Source organism: Schistocerca americana, chromosome 9, assembly GCF_021461395.2.
Source record: "Schistocerca americana isolate TAMUIC-IGC-003095 chromosome 9, iqSchAmer2.1, whole genome shotgun sequence".
NCBI lineage: Eukaryota > Metazoa > Arthropoda > Insecta > Orthoptera > Acrididae > Schistocerca > Schistocerca americana.
Window position 1 is genome coordinate 166279521 of NC_060127.1, and position 24146 is coordinate 166303666.

Consider the following 24146-nt stretch of genomic DNA (forward strand, 5'->3'; position numbering starts at 1 on the left):
AATTGGCTGAAAAGCCATGTTAATGCGACGTATGAGTAAACAAAGCAAATGATTTTAGGTTCAAATAATTCTTTCGTCACTTTTTTAAGTTCATTATCCAGTGTTGTGTTTTGGTCGTCATTAACGTCACTTGTTTGGCATCCTACACAATTTAGTATGTTGATGACTGTGTAGAATGTGAACAAAGTGATTGGTTGTTGTTTGGTGAGGTATTGGTGTTTGTTTTTTAATAATACTGTATTCAGAAGTAATGAATTGACGTACTTTTTCAATATGATGGCACTTGAAAGACGCTGATATGTCATCTCAACTCGTTTTTGTGCAGTTGCCTCAAAAAGTGACAAAGCGATGAGGAGGAAATATTAGTACACACTTGCAGATAATTGTTTTGGCTGTGAATAACAACACCCCTTGTAGGATGTAGCGTTATTTCATGGAAAAACAGATTTATAGGGTTTCAAGAATTCAGGATGAATGTTGGAGCATTCACTAGTTAATGTTTGAATGTTGAGTGTGTAATAACATGTATACATTTGTTGCATTAATGGGAATTTAATGTTTATAGAGTGTAAATTAGCATTTATGTTGATGGTGTATAGTATTGCTATTGGCACCATAATCCTCAGTGTTTTCCCTTCACACCTGTTGCAGAAAGGAGGGAAGAATAAAGTTCTCTGTGTACACTAGTTTTGCAGATGAGTCTACTTAGTAAGAGTGCAGTATTTACTATCCCATCTACTGTATTAGCGCAGTGTTTTCATGTTTCATGCATTGCTGCACTGTGTTATTGTTTTGTTGTTGTTACCTCTAGTCTTCTGCGGCTGCTGCTGCTGCTGCTGCTGCTGATTCCTCACGAGCAGCTTCTAATTAAATTGCATGCTGGTGGAGTATCATCTCAATTGTGTGACTGGATTCACGATTTCCTGTCAGTAAGGTCATAGTTGGTGATAACTGACTGAAAGTAATAAAGTGAAACAGAAGTAATATCAGGCATTCCCCCAGGAAGTGTTACAGATACTTTGTTGTTCTTGATCTACATAAACAGTTTAGGAGACAATTTGAGCAGTCCTCGTAGAATGTTTACAAATGATTCTGTCATCTGCCATGATGTAATGTAAGCTGATGGTCAAAATGAATTGCAAAGTGATTTAGACAAGATATTTGTGTGTTGCAAAAGGTGGCAGTTGACTCTAAATGATAAAGAGTTTGAAGTCGTCCACATGAGCATTAAAAAGAATTCGCCAAATTTCAGTTACATGATAAATCGCACAACTCTGCAGGCTTTAAACTCAACTAAATACTTCAGGATTACAATTACAAATATCTTAAATTAGAACACTCATGTAGATAATGTAGTGGGAAAAGCAAGGAAAAGACTGTGATTAATTTTCAGAACACTTAGAAAATGAGACAGATCTACTAAAGAGACTGCTTACACTACACTTGTCTGCAGTGCAGTGTGGGATTTGCATCTGATAGGGTTGATGTAGGACACTGAAAACACTCAAAGAAGGGCAAAATAAGGTAGAAAGTGTCATGGATATGATATGTGAATTGGGGTGGTAATCATTAAAGCAAAGGAGTTTTTTGCCGTGGCAGAACCTTCTCATCAAATTTCAATCACCAACTTTATCCTTGGGCGTGTGAAAATATTTTGCTGCCGCCTACCTGCATAGGTAGAAATGATCAACATAATAACATAAGATAAATCAGAGCTAACACAGAAATATTTCAATGTTAGTTTTTCACACACTGTGTTCGGAAGTGAAATGGTAGAAAAGTAGCTTAAAGGTGGTTCAGTTGAAACCACTGCTAGGCACTTAATTTTGAATTGCAGAGCAATCTTGTAGATGCAGATGATTTGTAGTGACTAGCCAAAAGTGTGATGTGTTAATGGAAATAGGCTATATAAGCAAAGTAGAGATGAATGTGGAATCGTTCTTGTGATGATATGGGCTTCTTTTTTCCTTCATCCTTTCTGATATCTCTTTGTCACCCTATTGGGAGGTTCCAGTTCAGTTATTTTTAATTTTTCCTTGTCGTCCGTCTATCTAAGCATTAGCTTGCTACATTTGACATGAATGTTTTTACAAACTACATCTTTACTTCTGTAGATCTCGATGTTAATAATGTCATATTATTGTAAAATGAATCTTTGGCCACAGCAATTTTGGATGTTATCACTTGCATATTTCATCAAGCACCCAAATATCTGAATTCCCATATCTTACTGAACTCTGTGCTTCCCAGGAAACATGTTGACATTAGTTTTCAAGCTCTTGCTCTTTTACTAGCTAAAGTACACACATTTATACACACAACCCCACAGACATCCAAACACACTCTCCTGTGACTGCGACGGGGTTCTGATTATGTTGTGAGGTTTCCCATTTATTTTTAATGCTTTAGTGCTTGTGTTTCAGAATTCTTTAATTACTTCTTCTATGTAAGTGCTGAATATCGATGGTGATAGACAACATTAGTGCCTAATTCCTATTATAATATTTACATGTTTTTGTGTGCCTGTACAATTACTACATTCTTGCTGTATAATTGGTGAATTATCCTTATGTCTGTAGTCTACTTCAAGACTTTTAGGGACTTGAAAGATGTCTTTCCGGTGTACGTTATCAAACACTTTATTTTTGGCAATGAAAGTGATTAGAAGTGCTCAGTTCACACTTAGTCGATATCTTTCCAACAATTATTCAGAGGATTAGAACAACTTTTCTTGTTCCTCTGCTTTTTCCTGGTCCCAAATTTGACAACTGTTAGCTACACCATGGAGCCTTAAATACGGTACTTCCTTTGTGTAATCTGCCACATTATTTCAAGATTTTCTCTATGGTTCTGACAGGCACAAAAATTTGTCATCTTCAACTTTTGTAGTCCTGTCTTCCTCAGTTGCGTGTAATATTACTGTATATTGACAATTTTTACTTATGGACCGTCTGACAGCAACGGAATAAAACACAATTTTAGTGCCATACGCGTTTTGCCTTTATTTTCTGCAAGACATAATCAGTGGCAGGTTGCGTGGACATATTATGCTCCTGTTGCATTTTTGGTGTTGTTCTTCTTCTTATGAATGCCAATTTGTGTTTTTTTTCCCACATTCCACAGCACTATGAACTGAACGCTTGTTTCAATGCATTTTTGATCTTTCATGGCAGTTGTGTGTAGGAACTGTCACTGTATCCTCTGTTTTAAATCTTTGTCAGGTGAGATACGAAACCGTTTTGTGACATAGTTTTATAGACCCCAGAGTAGAAAAATGGGGCATAATTACAGTTTACACAGTGTGTTACCTTCTGTTCCACTAATTCATACTGACCGGAAGTTTATATTATGAAGCAAAGATTGTTGAGGTACTAAAAGTGTATAAGAAAATCAATGTCTGGCACCAGGCATTAATGGTAATACCTTTATAACACTGGCCATTTAATAACTGGTTCTGTTTCATATAAATGTCTTGTTTATAGTCTTTCTATTATAAGACTTTATAAATGTAAACCAACCATACACAGGCTGTCTATTCAGAAATTAATCTGTGATTTTTCAAGCAGAAATCATTTCATTTGTAGAATTCCAACATTGTGGGGGCATAAAGCACCAGCAACTCTATTTTTTTAATTTTTGTTAATTTCTTTTTCCCTGGATCAAATAACGGCCACATCGAGGTAACTATTTATTTCTCTTTTCCTTCATCCTTCTCCAGAACACTCTAATTTTCTCAGAATAAGCTCTTGTCCTCTCATTTGACACTTTGACTCCAGTTATTTTCATATTCGTTTCATCTTTCTGAAGACATCTGAATTTTTTTACTTCTAGTCTGAATTTGTCTCAGTTGAATAAGACATCCTATTCAGTGTGCATTTCTTCTAAGTCCTTCTGTGTCTTGCCTTTGTCTGCTTTACTGTATTGGAAGAATGTGTGAATCTTTTTTTGTTAATCTGTCTTCCTTTGTTCTCACTAGATGTCCTTAAGAGTGTAGTGCATCTTTTCCTGATCTCATCTGTTGTTTTAGGGCAGAATGAGAATAGTTCCATATTTAATCTCAAAACCCAGTTGCCATCTTTGTCCTCGATTTGACCTAATATTTTTTGCAAGATCCTTCTTTCTGTCTCCTCCAGATCTTGTAATGTCATGTTGTGTCCTGATAAAAAGGAATGTTTCTTAACCAAAAAGGATACTGGTTTTACAACTGTGGTATAATGCCTTAATTTAACATCTCTAGAAAAACATTTTTTGTGCAGATTTCTCACTTTCATATAAGTTCTTTTAATTTTTTGCTTTTGATTTTAATTGAATCTTTTTCACTTTTTGTGTTTAGATTTTCACCTAGATATTTAAAGTAATCTGGTTTCTCGATGTTGTGATGCTGCAGCTTTGTGTTAATTGTTGGTTTGGCCTGGGAAGACAAGTAGTTTTTGTTCATTTGTTTCCTATAAGGGAATTGTTTGAACCATACAGACCTGTCAGGAGAATTACGCTCTGGTATAGTCTGCTTTTAAAACATCTCAAAACTGTGAGCCGAAATATGCTCTATTTGCCACTGCAATCCTTGCTTTAATCTGAATTTCTATTCTGTTGTGCTTGCTAAAAATTGTTCTCAAATATTTAAATGTCTATTCTTTCAAAAGTTATTCCAGCTGTCAATGGGCTATCATTATAGGAAACCTTGCTCATGACCATGTACATAGTTTTCTCATCATCAATTTGTAAACTTGCTTCCGTTGCAGTATTTCCGTAATTGTCATGAGCTGCAAGTCCTCTTTGCTACAGCTCGGTAGAACAATACCGTCCACATATGCAAGTGGATTTATTGTGTTATTACTCAGTTTTGTACCAGCTAGGTTTAATTTCTTGTTCTCTCTATCTTTTCTAAAATTAAATTAAAAAGTATGTAATGGAGATAATGCACCTCGTTGTCTAAGGCCAGTTCAACTTCAAAATGCCCTTATATTAATTTAGTGATCATTGCTACGCAATAGATTTCCTCTAAACACATCTGTGCTAGATCTCCCAGAGGTTTCGCAACTAATTTGTGAGTATGTGCTGGACCAACCTGGACCTCCAGCCCTCGCAGCACTACTTTCCTTTCCAGGCTGCAAGCCCATTCTTCCACTGTTCTTTTGCCCCCTATGCCTTTCCAATTGGTGGTTTTCTTGCTGATGACCACACCTGGATTTGGTTTAAGATTTTAGACATTCGTGACTACTCCTCCTCCCCTCTGGCACTTTACACACTCTCTCTTCCTAAACTACATGGTCCCCCCATTGTTGTGTTTTTTCCCAATGCGGTGTATATTCCCCGTTTTTGCAGTGCTTTCTTTGCATCCTTCCTATCTGGCAACAGGAATATGCTCAAAACCCAACACCGTAGCCATCCTTTTGTGGGGATGGTGGGGGAGGGGTAGTGGTGGTCCCCCCTCCACACAGAGATCGCACTTTTGGTGCTTGAGCTGGCAACTGCTCACACGTGCCGAGAACATGTGCCAATCGGGGGTGGGACGTGGGGACTCTGGACAACAGATTACTGGCCAGGCAGCTGTTTGCTGAGGCTGGGTGGCACCTTTGGGGAGAGCACTTGTTTGGAGTAGGTAGCACTGCAGTCGATTAGTTGCATAGGAAGTTGATTAAGCTTTCTCCCACTGGTGGATGCATGTCCCCTGCAGTCCTTTCTGAAAGACAGGTTTCTTGCACTACAGGGAGGTATGACCCCAAAATGTTTCCTTCACTGGGTATGTTGTGTGAGGAGTACAGTGTTAAGAGAGAAGGGGAGAAATACTCCCCTATATTTGATTTGCTAAAGAACCAATGGGGATTCCTTTCTCGTCACAAAGTCATTATTCTTTGTTGAACACCTTGGGAATTGGTTTGGGGAAGTAGCGCAATCTCAGATCTGAAGAGTGGTTCACTTCGGATTAAATGGCATCCCCTATCTAATAAAGAATGCTGCTCCCGTATGACAAGTTGGGTGATATTCCTGTAGCTATCACCCTGCTCTCCACCCCAAAACAGTCTCAGTATGGTTCAGGGTATCGTCTTCCACTGCAGCCTTCTTTTACAGACCGATGACGAATTGCATGCCAATTTTAAGTGAAGGGCATGCAGTTTGTCCATCATGTCCAGTAGGAGCCAAAGGACAGTAGGGTTGCTATTGGACCTTCATCTTGGCTTCTCGGGGTGACTAACTGCCTCAAAAGGTTAAGGTGATTGTGTATCTATGTGGTGTGAAACTCTCTTCGCATTGTAATGCTAGCCCCGTCTGTAGGGATTGTGGATGCCAGTTGCACGCAAATGTTTTGTGAGACCCCCCCCCCCTTCCTCCCCCTGTCTCTGTTAACTGTAGATAGCACCATTCCCCCTGTTCACCGGAATGCAAGATCTGCCAACGAGAAAAGAACATCTAAGAATACAAGCCTCTAGACCAACTGACGTATCAGGAGGTGAAGAAGAAATGTGATAGTTTGCATCCTGCATATGTAGTGTTGACAACGTATGCTATAGCTACGATGATAATTGTAAATGGTGGTCTTACGTTTCAACTCGGTGACTTGGTGTTTTCTGCATATTGGCTTTCCCTCTCAGGCAGGCGGTTATACTCATTTGACTGTGAGGATGGCGCAGTCTCATTGCCTCTAGGTTGGGACACCTGTTTAGGTGCGAATTCTCCGAACAAGGGAAAACGGATATGCCTACACCACCACATGGCTTCACCTTACATTCAAATGTAATAGCCAGGAATTGTTTAGAAATTCAACGTTTTGAACATTTTCTACATTAACCAAACGGAGAGTTTGAAAATTACTCTGCCCACTCCATTTGATGGTCCTCCATGTAAGCAATCCTTTGGTGATACTCATTAACAGGGTTAAATTACCTTAATTGCACAAAGTGATATATTCAGTTTTATGACTTGTCTATTAAAGATATGTGCAGTCTTGGAGTATTATTGATGAATTCAAAATTTTGTAGGCAACTCAAATGTGTGGTTGGAATTATCAAATTAATTTTATTTGGCTCTCTTCCTTTGTGCTGGGAACTGGCCAGTACAACAGTTGCGACCGCATCCTGGGTGCTGTGTGCCCTAAAGAAGTCTCTGCATTACATCATCCTCTGTAGTAACAGTATCCTCACTCTTTGTGCTGTCTACTTTAGGCTCTTGTCCTAGGGGTGGGAAATTGCCCCTAAAAGCGGAAGAATCAGCAATGATCAACGACATGAGGATGCAGAAGGCAATGGAAACCACTGCATTGAAGACACGTAATGTGTATCCACTGGACATGTGGCCTGTAATTGAAGAAGTGTCATGATGATCTCTCTATTGGCAAAAGATTCCGGAATAGTCCCCCATTCGGATCTCCGGGAGGGGACTGCCAAGGGGGAGGTTACCATGAGAAAAAGATTGAATAATCAACGAAAAGATAACGTTCTACGAGTCGGGGCGTGGAATGTCAGGAGCTTGAACGTGGTAGGGAAACTAGAAAATCTGAAAAGGGAAATGCAAAGGCTCAATCTAGATATAGTAGGGGTCAGTGAAGTGAAGTGGAAGGAAGACAAGGATTTCTGGTCAGATGAGTATCGGGTAATATCAACAGCAGCAGAAAATGGTAACAGGTGTAGGATTCGTTACGCATAGGAAGGTAGGGCAGAGGGTGTGTTACTGTGAACAGTTCAGTGACCGGGTTGTTCTAATCAGAATCAACAGCAGACCAACACCGACAATGATAGTTCAGGTATACATGTCGACATCGCAAGCTGAAGATGAACAGATAGAGAAAGTGTATGAGGATATTGAAAGGGTAATGCAGTATGTAAAGGGGGACAAAAATCTAATGGTCATGGGCGACTGGAATGCAGTTGTAGGGGAAGGAGTAGAAGAAAAGGTTACAGGAGAATATGGGCTTGGGACAAGGAATGAAAGAGGAGAAAGACTAATTGAGTTCTGTAACAAGTTTCAGGTAGGAATAGCGAATACCCTGTTCAAGAATCACAAGAGGAGGAGGTATACTTGGAAAAGGCCGGGAGATATGGGAAGATTTCAATTAGATTAAATCATGGTCAGACAGAGATTCCGAAATCAGATACTGGATTGTAAGGCGTACCCAGGAGCACATATAGACTCCGATCGCAGTATAGTAGTGATGAAGAGTAGGCTGAAGTTCAAGACATTAGTCAGGAAGAATCAATACGCAAAGAAGTGGGATACGGAAGTACTAAGGAATGACGAGATACGTTTGAAGTTCTCTAACGCTATAGATACAGCAATAAGGAATAGCGCAGTAGGCAGTACAGTTGAAGAGGAATGGACATCTCTAAAAAGGGCCATCACAGAAGTTGGGAAGGAAAACATAGGTACAAAGAAGGTAGCTGCGAAGAAACCATGGGTAACAGAAGAAATACTTCAGTTGATTGATGAAAGGAGGAAGTACAAACATGTTCCAGGAAAATCAGGAATACAGAAATAAAAGTCGCTGAGGTATGAAATAAATAGGAAGTGCAGGGAAGCTAAAATGAAATGGCTGCAGGAAAAATGTGAAGACATCGAAAAAGATATGATTGTCGGAAGGACAGACTCAGCATACAGGGAAGTCAAAACAACCTTTGGTGACATTAAAAGCAACGGTGGTAACATTAAGAGTGCAATGGGAATTCCACTCTTAAATGCAGAGGAGCGAGCAGATAGGTGGAAAGAATACATTGAAAGCCTCTATGAGGGTGAAGATTTGTCTGATGTGAGAGAAGAAGAAACAGGAGTAGATTTAGAAGAGATAGGGGATCCAGTATTAGAATCGGAATGTAAAAGAGCTTTGAAGGACTTACGATCAAATAAGGCAGAAGGGGTAGATAACATTCCATCAGAATTTCTAAAATCATTGGGTGAAGTTGCAACAAAACGACTATTCACGTTGGTGTGTAGAATATACGAGTCTGGCGATATACCAGACTTTCGGAAAAGCATCATCCACACACTTCTGAAGACGGCAAGAGCTGACAAGTGCGAGAATTATCGCACAATCAGCTTAACAGCTCATGCATCGAAGCTGCTTACAAGAATAATATACAGAAGAATGGAAAAGAAAATTGAGAATGCGCTAGGTGACGATCAGTTTGGCTTTAGGAAAAGTAAAGGGACGAGAGAGGCAATTGTGACGTTACGGCTAATAATGGAAGCAAGGCTAAAGAAAAATCAAGACACTTTCATAAGATTTGTCGACCTGGAAAAAGCGTTCAACAATATACGAGGGCCATTCAGAAAGTAACCTCCGGTTGATTTAAAAAAATACACCAAGTTAAATAAAAATATTTTAATATATACATCTTACAACTACATCTTTGCACTATTTTTCTACATAGTCTCCATAGCGATTGAGGCACTTACCATATCTCTTCACAAGCTTTGAAATTCCTTCTGCATAAAAATCACCCACTTGTGCCTGGAGCCAGCCTGTGACCGCATCTTTGAGCTCTTCGTCGTCATCAAACCGCTGTGACCCGAGCCATTTCTTCAAATACATGGAGAGATGATAATCACTTGGCGCCAGGTCTGGGCTGTAAGGTGGATGGTTGATAACGTCCCACTTGAAGGACTCAAGAAGGGCCGTTGTTCTGCGAGCAGAGTGAGGACGGGCGTTATCGTGCAAAAAAACGATACCGGAAGTCAGCATACCACGGCGTTTGTTCTGTATAGCCCGTCGTAACTTTTTTATTGTTTCACAGTACACGTCTTGATTAATGGCCGCACCACGTTCCATGAATTCAACCAACAACACCCCTTTGGCATCCCAAAACACCGTTGCCATCAGTTTTCTGGCAGAAAAATCTTGCGAGGCTTTTCTTGGTTTGGTAGGCGAATTTGAATGTGCCCACATCTTTGATTGTTCTTTTGTCTCAGGGTTCACGTACTTAATCCAGGTTTCGTCACCGGTCACGATTCTGTTTAACAATGGTTCTCCTTCGTCCTCATAACATGACAGAAAGTCTAATGCAGAGGCCATTCTTTGAGTTTTGTGGTGGTCGGTAAGAATTTTGGGCACCCGTCGTGCACAGAACTTACGGTAACCCAATCTTGCTGTCACTATCTCGTACAAGAGAGTCTTAGAAATCTGTGGAAAACCAGTAGACAACTCCGACATTGAGAAACGTCGATTTTCACGAACTTTTGCATCAGCTGTCTGAACGAGTTCGTCAGTCACCAATGATGGTCTACCACTCCTCTCTTCATCATGAACGTTTTCTCGTCCACTTTTAAATAAACGTACCCATTCACGGACAACTCCTTCACTCATAACTCTAGGTCCGTACACGGCACAAAGCTCACGATGAATAGCTGCTGCAGAATATCCTTTGGCTGTAAAAAACCTTATGACATCACGCACTTCACATTTGGCGGGGTTTTCTATTGCAGCACACATTTCAAACTGCCACAAAAACTAAACTAGCGCAGGTACGACGTTCACTTGACCACGGCTTGATGCCGACTGACCTGTTGAGTGCGTGAACGCACAGATGGCGTCGCTACTCCCCCTACAACCCGCACTGTGACCAATCAGAGGTTACTTTCTGAACCGCCCTCGTAAAATGGTGCAAGCTGTTTGAGATTCTGAAAAACGTAGGGGTAAGCTATAGGGAGAGACGGGTCATATACGATATGTACAACAACCAAGAGAGAATAATAAGAGTGGACGATCAAGAACGAAGTGCTCGTATTAAGAAGGGTGTAAGACAAGGCTGTAACCTTTCACCCCTACTCTTCAATCTGTACATCGAGGAAGCAACGATGGAAATAAAAAAAAGGTTCAGGAGTGGAATTAAAATACAAGGTGAAAGGATATCAATGATACGATTCGCTGATGACATTGCTATCCTGAGTGAAAGTGAAGAAGAATTAAATGATCTGCTGAACGGAGTTAACAGTCTAATGAGTATGCAGTATGGTTTGAGAGTAAATCGGAGAAAGACGAAGGTAATGAGAAGTAGTACAAATGAGAACAGCGAGAAACTTAACATCAGGATTGATGGTCATGAAGTCAGTGAAGTTAAGGAATTCTGCTACCTAGGCAGTAAAATAACCAATGACGGACGGAGCAGGGAGGACATCAAAAGCAGACTCGCTATGGCAAAAAAGGCATTTCTTGCCAAGAGAAGTCTACTAATATCAAATATCGGCCTTAATATGAAGAAGAAATTTCTGAGGATGTACGTCTGGAGTACATCATTGTATGGTAGTGAAACATGGACTGTGGGAAAACCGGAACAGAAGAGAATCGAAGCATTTCAGATGTGGTGCTATAGACGAATGTTGAAAATTAGGTGGACTGATAAGGTAGGGAATGAGGGGGTTCTACGGGGAATCAGAGAGGAAAGGAATATGTGGAAAACACTGATAAGGAGAAGGGACAGGACCATAGGACATCTGCTAAGACGTGAGGTAATGACTTCCATGATACTAGAGGGAGCTGTAGACGGCAAAAACTGTAGAGGAGGACAGAGATTGGAATACGTCAAGCAAATAATTGAGGACGTAGGTTGCAAGTGCTACTCTGAGATGAAGAGGTTAGCACAGGAAAGGAATTCGTGGCGGGCCGCATCAAACCTGTCAGTAGACTGATGACAAAGAAAAGAAAAAACATTAGGCCCTCTAGGCTGCCTCACTACACCAGCTCTCATGGTGTTTGGGGTCCCTTCTCATACTCTTTGCCCCACAGCCACCTTGGAACATCTCCCCGCACCCTTTCCCCCAATCCATCAGAGGGACAACGATCCCCAACCCACAGCTGGAGAAGAAACTCCCTCCTCTTTCATCCCACCCCAGGAAGGGGGTTCCATTGGATGCTCTCTTCCCAGGATTCAGCTGATCTGCGACCAGGTACCAGCAAGTGGCTGAACAAGCTGTGTGTTGCTGGTTGTAGAGCTTAGTGTTCCTTCTTCATCTCTGAAACTGGGGCAGATAAGCTCTCGTGGACATCAAAATCGTCCAAGGAGAGGAGAGACCAAAAGAAGATCTCAAAGATGGAGGAGGTTCCAGCTGTCCCCTCACCACCAGATCCCCCTCATTCCATCTGAGAGCCTGAGGCAGAGTTGCCAGTGGCCCCTGTAGTACCAGATCCCCCAGTCAGCGTGCCATATCCTCGCAGCCAGTGACAGGGGTGACCCTAGGACGTGACTACCTACTTTAAAAGGATGCTGATAATGTGATCTTTCAATAGAACTGTAGTGTTTTTTTTCCACCACCTGTCTGAGCTACAACATTTCTTTTGTTTCCACTTCTCTCTGCATCGTCCTCCAGGAAAATGGTTGCCAGCATTGTGAACCCCTACCCTCTGTGGCTACTGAGACTGTTTTAAGAATTGAGCTGACTAAGATAGTGTCAGGCAGAGTTTGCACATATTTTCTAGCCTCTGTCTACAGCTAACAAGTGTCACTCAATAAGACTTTAAAGGCTGTCGCTGTTCGTGTGCAGACATCTCTGGGTTTTACTGTCTGTAATGTGTATCTCCTTCCTGATAACAAAGTTTCTCAGATGGCATTGTCTACACTGATTTCCAGCTTCCCCCACCCTTCCTCAGGCTGGGTGTCTTCAGTGCCCACACCCTTTGTAGGCTGGAACTACGGACACTGACTGTGGTAAACATATCAAAAGTTTGCTCACATAGCTCGATATTTGTATCTTGAATTCTGGTACCCTTACACTTCAGTATGGCATATGGATTGCTCAAGCCCTTGTTCGTGGTTCTTCTCGCACTGGCAAGATGTGCTTAAAAGGGAGTGACACTCTGAGTAGTCAGCCAGTGCTACCCCTCAACACCCATTGGTCGTGACTATCTGGGATCTCCTTCCTGATGTCTATCAAGCTGAACAGTCAGTCATCTTTGTCTGCTAGACCATAAGTTGCATTGGGATCCCAGGGAATGGACATGCTGAGTGGTTGGCCAAGTTAGCTACTGAGATGCTGACTTTGGAGCACCGGACCGGTTGACCCTACTCAATCAGTTGTTGAAGGCTTGGTACACAGATCGGCTGTCCCCTGATTTCTCCAAACAAACTGCGAGCAATAAAAGGGGCCGTGACAATGTGGCAGTCATCCCTAAATTCTCCTCACAGTGAATCTACCGCTCTCTGGACTTCGCATTGGCCACAGTTGGCTTACCCACACCTACATCCTACCCCCAGGGGGCTTGCTGCTCTTTGGCGGGTTCGTGCTTGGCTACCACTGGGCTTCAGCCTTTCCAGAACCTTTTCCCTTCCATGCTGCATGTCTATCCTCTCGCTATTCCTTTTTCCCTCCCTTGGGGAACACGTCTGGGATGTTTCTGGAATTGTGTTCTGCATTTTCAGTGGCCAACATCGGAACTCTCTCTCTCTCCATTGTTTTTCGTTCCTTTCTTTTTTCTTCATTCCCCTTCTCCTATCCTTCCTTTGCTTCAGCATTTAAGGTCCCTCTTTTTTTCTTCTTCCTCCCTGTTTGTTTGCGAAGGCCAGGTAAAGCATAATTCCCAGCTGCAGGTTGACAGGTAGTATTCGAACGTACCGCCTGGTACAGGCCAGGCCCAGGGAGGGGTGATTGCCTGAGCTTCTACCTTCCCATATTGCCTATTGGCCCCTCTGTCAGGTGTTCGGGAGGTGTGACCTGAGGTGTGAACGATCACTTAAGGCAGGTGCGCCCCCTTCTGCAGGGGGGCCCCATTGCAAGGACTGCACCGTGGGAGACGCCAGCAATCTTGCAGGATTTTCTCACAATGAGCCAATCATCTTCACATTCAGCATCTATGAAATGTAAATGGAATGAGGATAACGATTCGAAGAGCGTCTCAGCTGCACCACGGTTCCTGTTGGTTTCATGTACTGAAGACAGTCAGTCGTCTGCTATGGCAAATCCGTTTATTATTCGGAAAGGTGTTGATACAGTTGCTGGCTCAGTGAAATCCTCTCTCATTTATGCAGTGGCGCTTTGCTTTTGGAGACTGCTTCTGATTCTCAAGCATAACAACTGCTTGCAGCTTCACTCCTCCACGGCTATCCTGTCATGTCGAGGATCATCAAATGCTGAATTCTTCCATTGGTGTTATTTACACTAGGTTGCTCGATGATCTGACCGAGACAGAAGTCCAAACATACCTCTCTGATCAGGGTGTCATTACATTCCACCAGGTGATGAAAAAGAGTAGATGCCTCCATAGTGTCCACACGCGCTTTCTTCTCACTTTTAATGGAGTAGTTCTTCTGTCAAAGATCAAAGCAGGTTATGAAGTTATCACAGTCAGACTGTATATTCCGAACCCGATGCACTGCTACCAGTGTCATTGTTACAACCACACTCGAGAGTCCTGTCGACACCCAGCCAAATGTCACCTGTCCACCCAACCGAAATCTGGGTCTTCCTCTGCCAACCAGAAAGGTTCTAAAAACCTCAACAAAGGCAAGTGTCTTCCCGTTCGCCGTCTCGACAATCCTCTGCGATGGTGTTGCTGTGTGATGCCCTCACCTGGCTGACCTCCGTGTTGTCAGTGAGCGCTACCAAACGTTTTTCTAGCTTGGACTCTGCAGGCTGACAGGAGAATACCGACACTTCTGTAGACCTCGTGGTGCAGGTTTCTCCTGCTTCTGTGGCCTGTAGCAGCGAGCTTTCGAAGGCCGTCACTTGGCAGCTACTGAGGTGACACCCCTTCATTTTTTCCTCATCATGACCCTCCTCCAATGGGACGTACGCGGTCTCCGATCCAACAGAGGGGGCCCTACAGCTGCTCTAAGAATGGCAGCATCCACTTGTCCTCGGCCTCCGAGAAACACAGTTGCGTCCTCACGACCCCTTTGAGCTCTGGCATTTCTTCCCAGTCTGTTTTGACGTTCCCCTCGAGGATGGCATTCCATCTTGTGGGAGAGTTGTCCTGCTCATACTATATGATGTTCATAGTCAACCTATCTCCCTGACTACCTACCTTCAAGCTGATGCAGTTCGCCTTTTCCTTCCTCACCTGACCTTTCTTCTTTGTACCATTTATGTCCCTCTGTCCTTCAATGTCACCAGAGCAGATTTCCTCCAGCTTGTTGGGCAGCTACCTTACCTCTTTCTGTTGCTTGGTGACTTTAATGTGCACCATCCCCTTTGGGGTTCTCCCAGAAATTGTCAGAGAGGTGCCTTCTTGGCTGACCTCAATCAGCTTACCCTCATCTGCCTTAACACAGGAGCATGTGTCCCTTTCAGACTTCATGTACAGCTATTCCCGTTTGGACCTATCCTTCTGCACTGCCCAGCTTGCCTATTATCCCAAGTGGTCCATTCTCTCTGACACATACTCGAGTGACTATTTCCTGTGTACTATCTGTTTGCTGAGTCCTACTCCACCTACATGCACACCCAAGTGTCAGCTTACTAAGACTGACTGTAGGCTTTACTCCTCCCTGGCAACCTTTGACGAACATCATTTCTCCAGGTGTGATGACCAAGTAGAATATCATACAAGTGTTATTTTTACTGTCGCAAAACGCTCCATTCCTTACACTTCCTCTCTACCACGCTGTGTCCCAGTCCCTTGGTGGACTGAGGTGTGCTGCAATGCATTTCGCACGTGGAGACATGCTCTCCGCATTTTTAACTGTCTTCCTATGATGGCAAAGTGCATTCATTATACATGTCCCGTGTGCAGTGTCGTCGCGCTCTTCAGGATAGCAAAAAAAGCTACCTGGACTTCATTCTCTAGTTCTTTTAACAGTTCCACTCCCTCTTCCATCGCGTGGGCCAACCTCCGACTACTCTCTGGAACCAGGATCCATTCCCCAGTTTCTGGCATGACAGTAGCAGATGATGTCATAGTGGACCCTGCTGCTATCTCCAACAGCTTGGGCCACCATTTTGTGGAGATTTCGAGCTCCTCCAACTATCACCCTGCCTTCCTCCATTGGAAACGAGTGCAGGAGGCTCAGGTGATACCCATCTCTTCCCAGAATCGTGAGTGCTAAAGTGCCGCCCTTACTATGAGGGAGCTAGATAATGCTCTCGCTTCGTCCTGCTGCTCTGCCCCAGGGCCAGATGACGTTCACATTCAGATGTTGCAGCATCTTTCTCTTGCGGGCAAGCACTTTCTGCTTCAACATAAAACTGCATCTGGGCAGAAGGCATGTTTCCCAGATGCGGGTGCGTAGCCACTGTCATACTCATTCCTATGCCCTGTAAGGGCAAACACCTCCCTTGTAGCTAAAACATCATTTCTCTCCCCAGCTGTGTTTGTGAGGTGATGAAATGTATGATTATGTGAGGTGATGAAATGTATGATTAATGTCCGGCTTCTACGGTGGCTCGAGTCTCACACTTTACTAGTCACTGCACAGTGTGGATTTAGAGTGCACCATTCTGTAGTTGACAATCTCATCACTTTCTCCACGCATGTCATGAATGATTTTCTGCAGAAATCCGAAACTGTAGCGGTGTTTTTCAATTTGGAGAAAGCGTATGACACCTGTTGGAGAACTGGTATCCCCTGGATTCTCTACACACAGGGCTTCTGTGGCCGTGTGCCCCATTTCCTTCAGGAATTTTTAAAAGACTGAGTTTTCAAGGTACATGTGAGTCCTGCCTTGTCAGACACCTTCATCCAGGAAAATGGTGCGCCTAAGGTTTCCATCCTGAGTGTCGTCCTCTTTGATACCGCCATTAACTCTATAATGGACTGTCTCCCACCAGGCATCTCTGGCCCCCTTTTTGTTGACGATTTTGGTATCTACTGCAGTTCTCCACAGACCTGTATCGTTCCCCCCAGGGGGTCCACAACTCTTTTGTGGACACGTGCGTAGCGAGCACGGGACCCCGAGCTAATGTGGCCCTCCTTCCTTTCCGGGCTGCATACCTTCCCTTCCCTTTCCGCATCCTTCCCCGTCCCCCATCTTCACCCCCCCCCCCCCCCCCGCCTCTGGCTCTTTCCTTCCCTTTCTCCCCCTCTGGGAGTATGGTTTGTGCCTACGTCCGGAGACGGACGCTCGAAACTGTTCCAAATTCCTTGCTTTCTACACTTGCAAGTCCTCGTCCTTCCTCTGTCCTTCTCTTTTCCTTCCCTCTTCTCCTTGCCCTTTTCTCCGCTGCGGCGTTTGAGACCCCCTCTTCTTTCCTTTCCCTTTCTCTTTTTTCCTCCCTGTGCGTGTCTGAAGGTCGACCCACGCACTTCCATGCGTAGCCGGTGACGGGGTAACGCGTATTCCCCGCCCCGGGTAGACAGGTAGGACATGTACGTACCCCCTGGTAACGGCCAGGCCCAGGGAGGAGTGGTTACCCGAGCTGATACCTTCCGAAAGTGCCGATTGGTCCCTCCGTCCGTTTGTCGGGAGGTGTGACCTGAGGTGTGAACAATCACCTAAGGCTGGTGTGCCCTCGGTGAGGGCCCCCACAAGGGAGGAGCGCGCCATCGGAGATGCCGGTAATCATGGGGGATTCTTCCGCAATGGTTTCCTCACCTTCCACAATGTCTGCTCACAAACGTAAGTTCACTGAGTCTCAGCCACAGACGGTTCTTCCATCGTTGCCACAGTTCCTTGTTGTTTCTCGGTCTGACGAAGGTCACGACTTCTCCACGGTCAACCCTTTCATTATTCAGAAAGGTGTCGACGCAATTGCAGGTCCTGTAAAGTCTTGTTCCAGATTACGGAATGGCACCCTGTTGTTAGAAACACACAGTGCCCTCCAGGCTCAAAAATTGCTGCGTACTTCTCTGCTCCACACCTTCCCTGTCCGGGTGGAACCGCACCGTACCTTAAGTTCCTCGCGTGGAGTCGTTTATACACGCTCCCTCGATGGATTGTCTGACGAAGAAATTCAGCACTACCTGTCTGACCAGGGCGTAATGGCTGTTCATAGGGTTATGAAAAGGGTTGACACGAACATCATTCCAACCCGCACTGTCTTCTTGACATTTGACAACGTTCAACTCCCATCAAAAATCAAAGCAGGCTATGAGATAATTTCCATTCGCCCTTACGTCCCAAACCCTACGCGTTGCTATCGATGTCAGCGGTTCAATCACACTAGCCAGTCCTGTTCCAATCCGGCCAAATGTGTTACGTGTGGCAAGGATGCCCATGAGGGTGCTTGTCCACCTCCATCCCCTCACTGCATCAACTGTATGGGTGACCACGCTGCTTCCTCTCGAGATTGCCCCGTTTTTAAGGACGAAAAGCTCATCCAGGAAATAAGAGTGAAGGAAAAGGTGTCGACCTTAGCTGCTCGAAAATTATTCGCCAGTCGACAGCCCACCGTGCCTCAGACAGGAAAATACAGCACTGTCCTTGCTTCTCCTCGGCCAACAAAGGAGGCGGCCACGCAGACTTGCGACCTCACCTTTAGTACCACGGTCGTCAGATCGGCCAGCGCAAAGATCGCCCGTTCAACCTCACCACTTTCGCCTGCCCACTCTATGGCTCACCCTTCGTCGGGTTCTGCTAAATCTCGAGCCCAAAAGTCAGACGCCAAGTCTTCGAAAAAAGAGCATACTCGTGAAGAGTTTTTACGTACGGCAACTTCCCAACCATCGGTTCCTCCTTCATCTAAACATCATACTTCCAAGAAGGCTACAAAGAAACACAGTTCATCTCCTTCTCCGCCAAGGCGTGTCCCATCTACAGCACCACCTGGCGGAAATCGCCCTCGGCCGTCTTCTGTGTCGCCGAGGCGCACTGCTGGTGGCCGGTCAACCGGCCGATCGCTGGTGGCAGGAGCTGCTCCTGACCAACCTATGGATCAGGATCTTCTGCCTTCGACTTAATGCCATTCCATGCTGTTGGTCGCAAGCTCTGAGCAGTCATTGAGTTGACAGCACCCTTGGTCACATTCCTCCATTTTCTGTTCACCCTATGTCCATTATCCACTGGAATATCCGCGGCATTCGAGCCAATCGGGATGAGTTGTCTATCCTCTTACGATCCTACTCGCCGGTCATCTTCTGTCTTCAGGAAACAAAGTGCGTCCCCATGACCGCTTTGTTCTCCCTCATTTTCAGTCCGTCCGATATGACCTCCCCTCTGTTGAAGGCACTCCAGCCCATGGAGGACTCATGATTCTTCTCCATGATACTCTCCATTATCACCCAATCCCCTTAAACAGTTCCTTCCAAGCTGTCGCCGTCCGTCTTTCCCTTTCTGGATACACATTCTCTCTTTGTACGGTATACATTCCATCGTCCACACCAATGGCACGAGCTGATCTCCTTCATCTTCTTGGTCAGCTTCCACCCCCCTATTTGCTGGTTGGGAACTTAAATGCCCACCACCCGCTTTGGGGATCTCCACATCCTTGTCCACGTGGCTCACTATTGCTAGACGTCTTCCACCAAGCAGATCTAGTTTGCCTCAACACTGGGGTCCCCACATTTTTGTCTGCCTCCACGACAAATTTATCTCATTTGGACCTTGCGGTCGGTACTGTTCCGCTAGCTCGGCGCTTCAAATGGTTCGCCCTTGATGATACACACTCGAGTGACCACTTTCCATGTGTTCTTAGACTGCCGCCTCAACTGCCATATATGCGCTCGCGACGCTGGAAGTTTGCCCAAGCCGATTGGACACTTTTTTCGTCTCTAGCGACATTCGATGACCGTCGCTTTCCCAGTGTCGACGATGAGGTCACACATATTACCGACGTTATTCTTACAGCTGCGGAACGTTCAGTACCACGCACCTCCGAATTGCCCCGGCGCCCCCCAGTTCCTTGGTGGAACGAGGCATGCCGTGACGCAATACGTGAGCGGCGACGTGCTCTTCGCATTTTCCGTCACCATCCAACTTTGGCCAACTGTATCCGATATAAGCAGCTCCGTGCGCGATGCCGTCGCGTCATCCGCGATAGCAAGAAGGCAAGCTGGAAATTCTTTATTAGCTCATTTAACACCTTCACTCCCTCCTCGGAAGTTTGGAGTCGGCTTCGACGGTTCTCAGGCGCGCCTAGTTTCTCCCCGGTCTCTGGGCGCACTGTCGCGCATGATACCTTAGTGGACCCCGTCGCAATTTCTAACTCATTGGGTCAGCACTTTGCTGAGATTTCGAGCTCTTCAAATTACCCGCCGGCCTATCTCCCGAAGAAACGTGCAGCGGAGGTGCGACATCTTGCTTTCTCCTCTCAAAATCACGAAAGCTACAATACTGTTTTCTCCATGCGGGAACTACAACATGCCCTCTCTTCTTCTCGCTCCTCCGCCCCAGGACCGGATGGTATCCATGTCCAAATATTGCTGCATTTATCAACCCATAGTCTGCGTTACCTCCTTTGCCTTTCTAATCGAATTTGGACCGACAGTACCTTTCCCAGACGATGGCGGGAAGCTATTGTCGTTCCCGTTCCGAAACCTGGAAAGGACAAACATCTCCCCTCTAGCTATCGCCCCATTTCTCTCACGAGTAGTCTCTGTAAGGTTTTGGAGCGTATGGTGAACTACCGTTTCGCTTGGTGGCTGGAATCCCGCAGTCTTCTAACACCAGCCCGATGCGGATTCCGAAAGCATCGTTCTGCAGTTGACCATCTTGTTGCTCTCTCCACTTATATCATGAACAATTTTCTCCAGAAACGCCAAACGGTAGCAATATTTTTTGATCTGGAGAGAGCATACGATACCTGTTGGAGGACAGGCATCCTCCGCACACTGTTCTCTTGGGGCTTTCGAGGCTGGCTGCCCCTATTTCTCCGCGAATTTATGGCGGAGCGCACATTTAGGGTGCGGGTGAACACTACTCTCTCCCGTACTTTCTCCCAAGAAAACGGGGTACCCCAGGGCTCCGTGCTGAGTGTTGTACTGTTTGCCATCGCTATAAATCCAATTATGGATTGTCTCCTTCCTGATGTCTCAGGCTCCCTCTTTGTGGACGATTTTGCGATCTACTACAGCTCTCAACGGACCAGCCTTCTTGAACGACATCTTCAAGGATGTCTCGATCGCCTCCACTCGTGGAGCATCGAAACCGGCTTCCGTTTCTCACCCAGTAAGACCGTTTGTGTTAATTTTTGGCGACGTAAGGAGTTTCTTCCACCCTCCTTACATCTAGGTCCTGTCAACCTTCCGTTTTCCGACATCGCTAAATTCTTGGGTCTTATGTTTGACAGAAAACTGTGCTGGTCCTCCCATGTTTCCTATCTTTCGGCTCGCTGTCTGCATTCCCTTAACACCCTCCGTGTCCTGAATGGTACCTCCTGGGGAGCGGACCGAGTGGTCCTTCTCCGCCTCTATCGCGCCTTAGTGCGCTCGAAATTGGACTATGGAAGCATAGTCTACTGCTCTGCTCGGCCGTCTATTCTTCGGCGTCTCGACTCTATCCACCACCGTGGATTACGTTTAGTGTCTGGAGCTTTTTACACCAGCCCTGTGGAAAGCCTTTATGCTGAGACTGCTGAACCTCCGCAGTCCAATCGGCGGGCAGTCCTTCTGAGTCGTTATGCTAGCCATCTGTCTTCCATGCCTGCTAATCCAGCCCATGACCTTTTTTTCGACACCTCCTTTGATGTAGGGTATGCAGGCCGCTCCTCCTCCCTACTACCCCCGGGAGTCCGCTTCCGTCAACTGCTCCATTCTCTTTCCTTCCGCTTTCCTAAAACCTTCTTGACAACTTGGGGTACAGCACCGCCTTGGCTCCGTCCCCGGATCTACTTGCTCCGTGACCTATGTCAGTTTCCCAAGGATGGTACCCCTACACTTGTTTACCGTCGGGCATTTGATGCTCTATGTGCACAAATGACGAACGCCACATTTATTTACACCGACGGCTCGAAAACATCGTTAGGTGTAGGGAGTGCCTATATTGTTGGCGACACCCCAAATCACTTTCGGCTTCCCGACCAGTGTTCTGTTTATACTGCGGAGCTTTACGCTGTTCTCCAGGCTGTCCACTACATCCGCCGCCATCAGCGGATACAGTACGTAATCTGCTCCGATTCTCTCAGCTCTCTCCTCAGTCTCCAAGCTCTTTACCCTGTGCACCCTCTGATCCACCGGATTCAGGACTGTCTGCGCTTGCTCCACCTGGGGGGCATCTCGGTGGCGTTCCTCTGGCTCCCGGGACACGCTGGTATCTGTGGGAATGAGGCGGCCGATATAGCGGCCAAGGCTGCAGTCTCTCTTCCTCGGCCAGCTCTTCAGTTGCTTCCCTTCACCGATCTACGGAGCGGTTTATGTCGCCAAGTTGCTCAATTATGGCATGCGCATTGGTCAACACTTCCCCATAATAAATTGCGGGAAGTGAAAGCCCTTCCTTGCGCTCGGACCTCTTCCTCCCGAACGCGTCGTCGGGAGGAGGTAATTTTAGCTAGACTCCGGATAGGGCACTGTCTTTTTAGCCATCGACATCTTTTAAGCGGCGATCCTCCCCCACTCTGTCCCCACTGCTCTCAGCTGTGGACGGTCAGACACCTTTTAATTGAATGCCCCTATTTTAATCCGTTACGCTCCCGTCTACAGCTATCGCCTGATCTATCGTCGATTTTAGCAGATGACACGCGCTCAGCCGACCGCGTTCTCCAGTTTATTAGTGACAGTGAAATGACGTCAGTCATTTGAAGCTTTTTTTGGGGACAACCAACCCCTTTCTGTAGTGGATTTTTAAGCATTCCTTCTGCTTTTAGTTTCTCAAATTTTATGACTTTGTTCCCATTGCTGCTGGTTTTAAATTTCGGTTTTTTCCTGTTTCCTAAGTCACGGGCTGGGCGCTAATGGCCATAGAAGTTTTGCGCCCTAAAACCACAAAAAAAAAAAAAAAAAAAAAAAGAGAGAAAAGACCTGTCTCATTGAGCGGCATTTTCAGTGAGGTCTTGATCATTTTTACTTGTGGAGCATCAAGAATGGCTGACAAAACTGCTTGCATGAATTTCTGCTGACACAATTGGTTTCTTCCACCGTCTTTACATCTGAGTCTGTTGCTCATTTGTTCATTGAAATTACGAAATTCTTGCGGCTCATGCTAGATAGGAAACTTCCTTGGTCCTCCCAAGTGTGTTACCTGGCAGCCCATTGTATGCGGTCCCTCAAGGTCCTCCGTGTCCTCAGTGGTATTTCCTGGGGAGCAGATTAAACCACCTTTGTTTATTCGAAATTAGACTATGGCTGTTTCGTTTATGCATCTGCATGTTCGTCCGTCTTATGCCGTGTCAATACTATCCACCATCGTGGCATCCGTTTGTCCACTGGCACCTTTTTACACTATCCCGGTCGAGAATATTTATGCAGAAGCTACCGAACTACCACTGTTCTACCGCCGTGACTATCTCCTCAGCAGGTATGCATGCCATTTGTCTGTCATGCCTGGCCACCCATCCTATGCCTCCTTCTTCGTTGACTCCTTTGATCTCCAATATGGGGCACATCCGTCTTCTGTTACTTCCTGGAGATCGCTTTTGGCTTTTGCTCTGGCAGCTTAACTTCATGCTACCTGCCACTTTCCCAGTGGACATGAACCCTTCACCACCTTGGTTTCGTGTGGCGGTCTGTGTTCAACTTGGTCTTCATTTGCTCCATGAGGACACTACACCAGCTTTGCTGTTTTGCCTTCAGTTTCACGACCTTCGCAATAGTACCTTTATGTACACTGATGGCTCTCAGACTGACCATGGTGTCGGGTGAACCTTCGTCATTGGCACCGGCGTTTTTTGCTGTCAGCTCCTGGAACACGGCTCAGTATTTACAGTAGAGCTCTTCAACCTGTATCAGGCCACGCAGTACATCCGACAACACAGGCTTTTCAATTGCGTCATCTGCTCCAACTCTCTGTGCCCTTCAGAGCCTCTGTGTGCTGTACACTGTCCATCCGTTAGTACAACGGGTCCAGGAAAGCTGTCACTTGCTCACTTTTGGTGGAGCTGCTGTGATGTTTATGTGAGTTCCCGGTCACGTCGGTCTGACAGGAAACGAGGTTGTGGACGCTGCTGCCAAGGCTGCAGTCCTCGTACCTCAGACTGCTAGTTCTTACATTCCCTCTGATGTTGCTGTCTGTCAGGAGGTGGTGTCATTTTGGTATCACTACTGGTTCTCCCTTCATGGGTACAAACTCAGGGTTATTAAGCCTCTTCCAGCGGCTTGGTTGACATCCTCTCAGCCCTCTCACTGTGAGGAAATTTTAGCTAGGTTGTGTATTGGGCACTGTCTTTTTCGCCATCGCTATTTGTTAAGCAGTGCTCCCCCA

General features: G+C 45.6%; 1 protein-coding gene across 1 annotated transcript in view; it reads left to right on the plus strand.

The window, feature by feature from the left end:
- Positions 1-24146, plus strand: part of LOC124551265 (pecanex-like protein 1) — a 292683-nt gene that overhangs the window by 1293 nt on the left and 267244 nt on the right. The window lies entirely within an intron of this gene.